General features: G+C 35.1%; 1 non-coding gene across 1 annotated transcript; it reads left to right on the forward strand.

Moving 5' to 3' along the window:
• Positions 1–5,860: 5,860 nt before the first annotated feature.
• On the forward strand, positions 5,861–5,933 carry Trnar-ucg. The gene has a single exon. It is a non-coding gene; the product is annotated as a tRNA-Arg (tRNA).
• The last annotated feature ends 4,713 nt before the right edge of the window (positions 5,934–10,646 follow it).

A 10,646-nucleotide genomic window follows, 5' to 3' on the forward strand; every position in this document is an offset into this window, starting at 1 on the left:
AAAAGAAGAGATTGTGGGTACATCCCTTAAATATGAAGAGATGTTTTCTTGGTCAATTTCATACTTTATATTTCGAATATAGACTTTATCCAAATAAGTTCAAGAAATATTTTCGTATGACAGTAAAAACATTCGATGAGTTACTATCTTTAATACGTATAAGTTTATATAAAAGGGACACTAATTATCGACGTGCTATTCAGCCAGAAGAAAGATTGACAATTACTTTAAGGTAAGAGGAAAACAACTTGTACTGTAATCAACACTTATTTATTATAATCAAATCAATCACGTTTAAACAATTGCGAAAAGAACAATGTCAGACGTCCATAGTAACTTAGGCTCAATAAAAATATTTCATGTACAGTGAAAATTCTTACAGTTTCTTGTGTAGTTTAACGTCAGAAGCTTTAAATGAAAAGCTAAATGAAGTAGTAAGTAATTTGGTCGCGTTCAGTCATAAAACTTTTCCGAAAAATCCTCCAACTCCCTCCAAGCCAATTTTTAATCCCCCCGCTGATCCCCCCAAAGGATTGTTCCCCCCAAAAAATCCCCCGTGGGCAGAAAATACCCCCAAAGGGGGGAATCCCCCCAATCTGGCATGGCATGGCGCGGCGGTGCGGACGCGGCGGAGCGGCGGTGCGTACGCGGCGGAGCGGCGCTATTCGGCAACTGCGTCCGCGTAGCCAATCCGCGTCCGCCGTGCATAGTCGCGTAGTAAAATAATCGGCTACTGAGAGTCAGCTACAATAGACGACGTAACAGCGTATAGTCGGTTCGGTGTGAACGACAATTTCAAAATATATGGAAAAGCAATAAACTGCGTAACGCGCGCTCACAGTCAGCGGCCGACATTACGTTTGGTCTGAACGATGCCTTATGAATGTGCGTAATATATTTTTAAATAATTTTGTTATTTTTGTAATTTAAATTAATATATAACATTTAATAATTAGTCGTGGTGGCCTAGTGGGTAAAGAACCAACCTCTCGAGTATGAGGGTGTGGGTTCGATTCCAGGTCAGGCAAGTACCAATGCATATTTTCTAAGTTTGTATGTACTTTCTAAGTATATCTTAGACACCAATGGCTGATAAAAAGGTGAAGGAAAACATCTTGAGGAAACCTGGACTATAGTCTGAAATCACCAACCCGCATTGAGCAAGCGTGGTGATTAATGCTCAATCCTTCTCCGTGTGAGAGGAGGCCTGTGCCCTGCAGTGGGACGATAAAAAGGCTGTAACAGTAACAACAGTAATAATTAGGCAAACGTACACTTATTTTTAAAAGACCCAGTACCTACTTTTTTTTACAAGTATCAAAAATATTTTTATACTAAGTAAACACGTGAGTGAATTTATTTTTTGGGAAACTCATCCCAAAATTAAGTATAATGTTTAATCTTAATTACTAAAATTAAATTAAAAAACATTTATATATTTTACATAAGAATATGTACACCATTATTTACAAATATGTACAAAAAAAGTTTTATTAAATCCTTCAAGCTGTCTACCATTTTATTTTTCAACACTTCGAATAAAAATTCTGAAATACCGACCATTGTTAGTAGCTCAATCTTTCAATTTGTGCCTGAAGATTTCCACTCGTGAAGTGTAATTGGTGGAAACAGGCGATTGAAAGATTGAACATGTGTTGTGTGTTAATTTATAACACGTTTATGCCTAAACGATGTGACAAATAATGACCACTAGTAGCGATGTCCCGCTGTGGGTTAGCAGCGGTGACACTCCCTGTCAGACTCTTACTGACTAAAAACCGTGGTGTTCCGTCATAGGCCTTTTATGTACCAGGGCCGCGGTATCTCTTTCGAACAACCCGCAGCCCCGGCAGGATATAGCCATCTTCGAAGGAGCAAAATTATTTGACTAGTTTGTATAATACACATATTATTGCAGAATTTAGTCCGTTGTTGGTCTGAGGGGTGGCTATGAATTTTCTTTTTTTTTTCTACTACTGGTATAGCTAACCCTTTCGCCCGGTACCAGGATATCATAAAGTCTTGGAGTCTGTATACAAAATCATACATAAATCCATTTTTGTTTGGTAACTACCTACAACGTGAAAGAGTGTTAAACAAATGAAAATCTCACCCAATAAAAAAAAAAAACATTGAGAACCTATTATAGTCCTTTTAGTGAAGTCAGTTAAAAATGTCTTTACAAACGTGCAGCTCAAGTAAACAGAACTTAAATACATTATCTGCATTCAAGTGTGCAAACTTCTTGACAATAATTGCCACTGATAGGAAATTTCCTCAGCTATTTATATCATGAGGTCATAAGTCAGTTGTATCGCTGGTCAATAACCACTTTTCGGTGTTCTATATTTAGAACTGTAAATAAAAAAAAATATTGCGTAATGACTTGCGATTGTATACAATTCTGTGGTTTATATTTAGAATGAAGTTCAAATTGTATTGAATAATTTTTGGGTCTGTTTATTTTTGGATTGTTATGCATGATTTATTATGTCTTCGTTTGTTATACAATGACGTTACAATATATGTAGTATAACTTAAATGTCTAAGTCAGTTGCGCTGGACAGGCATGCACTATCTGTTCCTCTGTCCCTGTTCCTTCACTCTCATAGCCCGATGGGACGGCAAACTGACACGACCGGAGAGAGATCAAGCGCAGGACCGACATTAACGTGCTCTCTAATGCACGGGTGTATCACCTACTTCCAGATTCAAGCCTGCTTTGTGAAGTTTCTTAAAACCCTCAATGGTATTTCGGCCGAACCCGGGAATCGCATTGAAGACTAGTAGACCATTAAGAATGTATGAAGGTGATTCAAATGGAGGACCAAGACAAGTTGTATGCTCAAGACTGTCATTGTTTTCCTGAGGACACGGGTAAACCTCTGTAAAACGGCCACCACTTGATAACAATATTTATTTACGCTGTTCATTTGTTATTAGAACTTATCCCTTTTGCATAATCATGTCAGGTCAACTAATGAAACTTGACAAGTGAATTGACCCATTTCACTGACTGACCCTGCGTAGGAAGTTACTGATTTTACTTTCAAAATACTTGGGTCAAGTTAAAAAATCTGTGGCGAAGATAAAAATCTTTAATAATTGTTATTGAAGTGGGAATTTAGGTCAATTGTGATTATGAAGACGTGGGGTGTAAAATTACAAAAGTAGGTAGGTATAGTTGCCACCAAATCAGTTTATCTGTATACGTCTATGATGTTAGCGATTTCTTCTCGAGTATTTATTCGTGCAGATCTTGTCAAGAAGCCTTGTACGAAGTTGGTCTTAAGATTAATTACATAAAAGAAGATATGAATAATCATCATTTAGCACCTGCCATGACATTTCTCCTCCACCTAAAGGTTGACTGGTAGAGAACACCTAAAGCGTTAAGTTTACCTTTGTACATTGTTTTTGTAAACTGTGATCAAAACGTGAAATAAATAAATAAATAAGACCTCAAACAACTTAGGATCAGGACGAGAAGAAGATCACGACTACCCAAACATTTGTCAGTTCTCCGAGTTTCAACAAATGACATTTCCGGGCTGTTTAAATATTGAGAACATGTTTTGTTATCAATAAACGTATTCATACTATCAATATGAGCACAGAATAAATAGCCAGTAACCAGACGGTTTTTTATGCTTGGTATAAAATTCACGTCTGCATGACGTAACGTTTGTAAAGCGTGCAATACGTGGTACGTTCGCTACGCTACATACGATAAATGTATGACACATCCTTGCTGACGAGATTTCGCAATAATAACATTTTGGATGACGGTGTTACAAGGTTACGTCGTAACGGTTATGATATGATACTATTTTTTAGCCGAATGCCAAGATGGGCTATTTTGTTATTTACTAGCCGTTTTCCCGCGGTTTTACCCACATCCCGTAGGAACTGCCTGTACCGGGATAAAATATAGCCTGTATTACTCGGGAAGAGTGTAGCTTTTTAACAGCGAAAGAATTTTTAGCAAACCAAAAAAAAGCCTCTTGTGTGCTTAGAAGAAATTTTATTTTTAATTGCTTTTTTTTATTATTGTTTCTCGCGTCAATGGAAAACGGATGCGCGTTTTGAATTAAAACATTAATAAAAGGTTTTAATTGTAGATTCAATAGGAAACAATGGTAGTTCCCATAGATTACTGCAATTATGGATTATGCTGGAACTATAACAAATTACAGACGGAGTAATTATTATAGTTTTTTTACAGACCTATTATTATAGATTGTATAAATTAAACTAAGACTAAGTAGTAAGTATATCGGGTAATTACGTCGTAACTAATCACATTCAATTAAATACATTAATAAATGGTTAATATACGTTGATTAGCACAAAAAAAAATTAAATACGCAAAAATAAAAAAATGAATTTTTCACACAAAGTAAGTAATTGGTAGTAAATATTATAAAAATGTGCGAGAATTAGAGCACCTTATAAGAGTCAGTCACTACAAGTGATTTTAATGAAAATGAGTCTATTACCAAATTGTTAAAAATTCAAATGTGCTACCGAATTCGTAATAGGAAAATCCAAAACCCCATTTATCTCAAACAAACAACCACAAAATAAAGTTTTTCCCACTTCCCATACAAAACCACTGAATTACCATAACACAAAGATACTTTATAGAATAAATAATATTGTAATGTACACAATACAATGATAGCTTATTTATAAGTTCTATTAACCAGATGCAGCTGAGTACCTGAGTTTTACATGGAGCGACTGCCTATCTGACCTTCTCAACCCAGTTGCCTAGGCAACCCATTATCCCTTGGTAAGACTTTTTACTTTGGTTACACTTTCTGTCTTCCGACTAGTTTCTCGTGCCTCTGAAACACAGAAGAACTCGTCAAGACAAGATGGTCGTAGGCTGTGGGAATGTACGAAGAGGTACCGCGGCCCTGGTACAAGGGCCTATGAAGGAACAAGGTGGGTTTTAGTCAGTAAGAGTCTAAAACTCCCTCACAGCGAAAAGAGTATTTTGATGACAAAAAATCAAGATGGTCACCCATCCACGGGCCGAACCCGCAAAGCGTTGCTTAACCCTGTAATCTATTGATCTAGCTTTAACTTAGCTAAGAACTCTTCCTTATTGGTTTTACTAATACATTATTTATATTGTTCATGTAGATATATTATTATGTACAAAGGTAATAGTGATAAATCTATGACATCATGTATTCGTCATCATTTATAATGACAAAACCCCCTAACAGACTGGTGAGTTTTATAGACAGATAAAAAATAATAATTACAATGATTCAGAAAAACTAGGGAAAAATAACTCTATATCAATATTATAAAGCTAAAAAAAGAGTTAGTTTGCTTGAAGTCGTTTATCTTAAAAATTTGCTTTACCAAGATAGGCTACTTTATATACGAATGCGTCAAGTACATTTACGATTGGTAAACGTAGATAAGAATCAATTGAAAATAATATTTCTCTTGAAAACCCTTGAAAATGAAAAGATATTTAACACATTTGATTCTTTGACTGAGACCTTCTAAATTCATTATAATTCTTCTAACATTATAAATCACGGTACTAATTAAATCACCTTATATTGCGCAATACAACATTAGATTAGAAAACTTACTATCCAATTATTTGTACGGTACATAGAATTTATGTAACCTTGTAATTTACTGTTTTCAAACAACAGAAGTAAGTAAATAATAAACGAGTTTCTGAAACCTGAATGAAAACGAAATTATCGGAAAACTGTAGGCATAACATAGAGGCCAGGCGGGGTGAACGACCTTGTGACGTCATTCGTGACGTAGGACAAGGAGGCTGACGTAGCGCCATCTACTTACCTATTTCGCAACATCATTCAGCGACCGTGTGGCCTAATGGATAAGGCGTCGGACTTCGGATCCGAAGATTGCAGGTTCGAGTCCTGTCACGGTCGAAAATTGTCTTTTGACTATTTTTGTTTCACTCTTCGTTATTTTTTACTTTGAGAATTAATAAATGTGTTCTTATTGACATTTTAACAGAATTGTTTGTAATGCATTAAAAATACACGACTTTATTACAGTAAAAGTGGTGTTATTTGATACCAACGAAGTCTGTTTGAAAAACTATTGATTTTCGGCTACAAGTTTCAAGGCTGCCGGTCATTGAACTCACAAATTAGATGGATTGTTTCTACGGCTATTATTGGAAATTGGTAACATTAAAAAGTGTGCTTTCAAAAATACGAGGGAGTAAAGTTAACGCTGATTAAAGTGATTTAAGTACTTATCCACCTTTTTCGATAAAGAATCAAAGCCTATTACAACCAGCTTAAAAAAAAAAAGAAACGGTATTCTCTTTTCAAAGCTTTTCAAAATTAGAATAACAAACTTAATCCTTTTTTGTCAAAATATCTTATTAAAAATTGCTGTATAAAAAGTTTATTCCATTTTTAAATATAATTCTATCTTAATTTTAAAAATACACCTTACTTATGGCTTTATTATTATTATTTTTTTTTGTATTTTTAATATTGTTTTTTATTTGAAGTTTCTTCCGCATCATAAGTAATTGACTTTTGCAGTCATGTAAATCAAATCAATAAATAAAATTAATAATTAGGTATCCTCCAAGCTTATTCATTCATATTCCTATCACATAAGTAATTTAATTAAAACTACCACTTTCCTGTTTCTGGTACATTACCTGTTTTACGTAGAACACAATATAAACTTACGTACATACACTGTTTATTTGTAAATAATACATGACGTTTTATGAGGAAAACCTCCAGCGTACATGATAGTAATATTAATATGTAATGGCATCATATAATTTGGTAAACATAAGCGTAATTGTTGTTAGGTAAATAGTGAGTCATGGTCTCTTTTATGTATTAAGCGTAAGATTAATGTTTTAGATTTGTACATTAACATGATCAAGCTTATAATTAAACATTTCGGTTTCATAATAATGTATTGGTATCTAGATTAGTGACCACCATCATTCAAAATTTCAGAGACACTTTTTTATTTTCTTTACCTATTAGATATTTTGTTACTTGTATAATGCTACTTAGAGTACATTTAATTACTTACACAGATGAGGTATTAAGCCGATAACTGAAAACTATGATCGACACGGGAGATGTTCCTAAAACGGGTACCCCTCTTAAAACGGGTAGGCTTTGCCATTCGTATATTATAGGGTTTTTTTTTTTAACGACGTCAAAAATCATCAAATGACCCCTCCCGCTGTGGGTAAGCAGCGGTGAGGGAGTGTCAGACTCTTACTGACTAAAAACCGTCGTGTTCCGTCATAGGCCTTTTATGTACCAGGGCCCGGTATCTCTTTCGAACAATAGGTCTTAGTGTGAACCTGTGAGTGAAGAGCGGTGCACTACCACCCCGCCGATCACGGTTAGTTGGTTAGTTGGCTTGCGCGCCTAAAGCGAGCGTTTTCGAGATTAGACGTAAAAAAAGTTTTTTGCAGAGTTAACTAAAAAAAATCGGATTATGCTAGTGCTGACTACTCAAATATGGTGCAAAATACGGTTTTCGTAGTTTTGTATTATCATTTTGCATGTTATATGCTTATTAATTGTGAATACTTAGTGGTCTCCTTGTTTACTGTTTTAAGGTTAAGGTAGTTGAAATTTAAAACGTGCTTTTGGGCAAAACGGGTAGGGGCATAACGGGTGACTACCCGATTTGAAATAAGGGGCCACTTCTTCAATTGATCCCACAGAAAGCTAATCGAAGACAAAGGAAGCCACAGAGAGCTGAAGAAGTACAGGAACAGCGTGAAAAAGAAATTAAAATATGTTTTCTCTGATTTTCAACAAAATTATCTGCTGGTAGAATTATAATTTCAAATGTAACATTTAATAAAGTAAAAAAGTGATCTAGACTGATCAAAATAAGAAAACTGTTTAACATAATTAACGATAAAGATTTCCTGGATAATAGGAGGCTAAGATACGTTTTCTAATTCATTTATCACATATATTCATTCATTACCTGCTTTGCCCAAAGGCGCTACCCGTTTTAGGACCCCCCCGGGGACAAAGCGGGTATTTCGAAGGGGTTTATTTTTTTGATTTTTTTCTGAATTTTGAAGAAGATTACTAAGATTATCTTATGTTTTCCAAAGTTTATTATATAAACAACCCTATGAGTACAAATACGAGTTGCATGTTTTTGGTTATTTTATTTAACATCTCCCTTAGCTTACCCGTTTTAGGAACATCTCCCCTATTAAAAAAAATGCCAACCGGCCCGATAGGTTAACTTTCAGCCGACTGTTAAGTCTGTGGTGTACTATACGGGTATGGTATTCTTAAATAAGTACAAAAGATTTATCACAATCTTGATCTAACAAGGAAAACGTCTTACCTAAAATTCATACGTGTGAAAAACACTACTTACGTGATATTTACGTGAGTACGGTAACATCTCCTGACACTCATGAGTTACTGGTACTAAGTCGGCGAGAACTTCACACCTTCGGGGGATTAACTTAAGTTTTGGTCCCCAAAGTGTGAAAGGGTGTTGACCTCCAGTTTTTTATTTGGAAAGTAAAAACTAACCTCAAGAAAATAGTCAATCTATTTTAATGTAATGAGTTTATTTGTTTGTACGCGGTACCCTAGGTACTACAGGACTGAATTGGACATTTCTTTCAGCGTTTACCTAGCCCATTTATCGAGGATTTTTAACCGGGAGCGCGGAGTAGTTCCCACGGGAAGCGGGTATTACTGCTGGTGGAAGCTAGTGCATGATAAAAGAAAATATTTATGGTCTACTTACGTATCTATAGATGACTTATTGTAACACTACTGTGACTATTGTCATTCTGACCCCTTTTCTCTTCACGATTCGTCATTCGTCACAATGACGAAACACTACAGGTACTTTTGACGAAAGTAACATTATAAACTCTTATTAATAACCTTGAAACTACGTGTGGGTTGAAGTCAATTGTTCGTTATACTCGAAGTTTCGTCTTTCGTAGAAATAAAACAGATTAGAGAAAGTTTGTTCTAAGAAAAGCTGCTTTCTTGCTAAATTGGGCACCATTTGTTTTCAATAGTTTTCCAGATAGCTAATCTACATGCATTGAGATCCTTTTCATTCATGCATTCCTGGTAATCTAAAGTTATCTATCAATTCTCAGTCTAACTTGTTTATCTCAGCTAATTTGTATAGAGGTAATATAAATCAGTCTAGCTAAGCTGTACTTAATAGTACGAAACCGAACTTAATAGTAAGTACTAGTAAGTACTTAAAATTGCATCAACTAAATGAATTATCCCACATTTTCTTTTATTTTATTTCCGTAGTCAGCATTTTCCCAATAACAGTAAAATCACTTCGAGCTACAAGCTTAGTTTCTGTGGATGTCCAAAAATCATTGACCATCAGCTTAACTATACTTTATTTTATCCTAATAAAAATTATCTCGTACCTACATGAATTTCCATTGAAAAGTTCCGTCCTTGCCACACATTTCAAATGTCATTGAAATCTTTCATCTTAATGCGTCTTTTGTTAGTTTCCTTTCAGTTTGAAAGACGTAAAACTTCAACATTTTTCCAAGGTGCACTATGGTGGAAGAAAAATAGGTCGAGTGCACTATTGACTTTACTTTACTTATAGTTTACTATCGAAAGTTCCATCTTTGATTAACAGGCGAGACGACTGTCTGACCTTCACATTTTATGATAGCCTGGTACTCAGCATGGTGTATTCGTACGTACACGTGTATGATATTACCTGTCTGACAGAAAAAAACTATGTACCTAGAATAGGAATTTCTATATGTCTAGATTTCGCACAATCCCCATTGATAAGATAAAACATAATGGGGATAATTTCTATATCTTATTTGAGTACCTATCAAGACTGTCTGTGCTTGAACTAGGTATAATCTGTCTATAACTGCTCTTCGAACTTTCTAGCAATTTAATTTTTGACACCAAAAAATATAACGCCACAATAATTCTACTTCTTCCTCCTCGCTTTCCGTGAGAACTACTTACTTATTTTCTGTCCTTTCCTAGGTTTTAGGCTATATCTGTAAACCTCATTAAATAGGTAACCGTAGTTATGCGTAAAGACTTAACAGATATATAACCAGCGAGTTACTTTCGCATACCTGGGGCCCGATTCTCCTAAGTTAATAATGTCAAAATCGAATAGAAATCGAATCGCAATATGATCGCAATAGCAGTTTTAACCATATCAGGCATTCTGCTACTAATAAAAGACCAATCGTATTCGATTGACATTTGATTGGTGTGCGATTGGTCTGCTATTTTGGTGATTTTGGTCAATACGGTAGTTTGCTGTACAATCATTTTGCAATCGTAAATCATTTGCAGACAAAATGATTCATTATTGAATGACAGAAAAGGATAAAAACGTTTATTTCAAGAAAAAATAGCGGAATGCCACATACGTTTCAATCGTAATCGAGTCGGGATTGGATATCAGTCGAATCGAGTCGAACGTGAATCGTATGTTGCTTAAGTAAAATTAGGAGAATCGGGCCCCAGTATTATGTAGGTATATTAATAACTTAGCACTTATGAAAAACTCATTACAGACTATCGTCGAACCAACCAATATCTATGTATTTATTTATTAGACCACACAATGGATCACTT

This window comes from Helicoverpa zea, chromosome 19, assembly GCF_022581195.2.
Source record: "Helicoverpa zea isolate HzStark_Cry1AcR chromosome 19, ilHelZeax1.1, whole genome shotgun sequence".
Taxonomy (NCBI): Eukaryota; Metazoa; Arthropoda; class Insecta; order Lepidoptera; family Noctuidae; genus Helicoverpa; species Helicoverpa zea.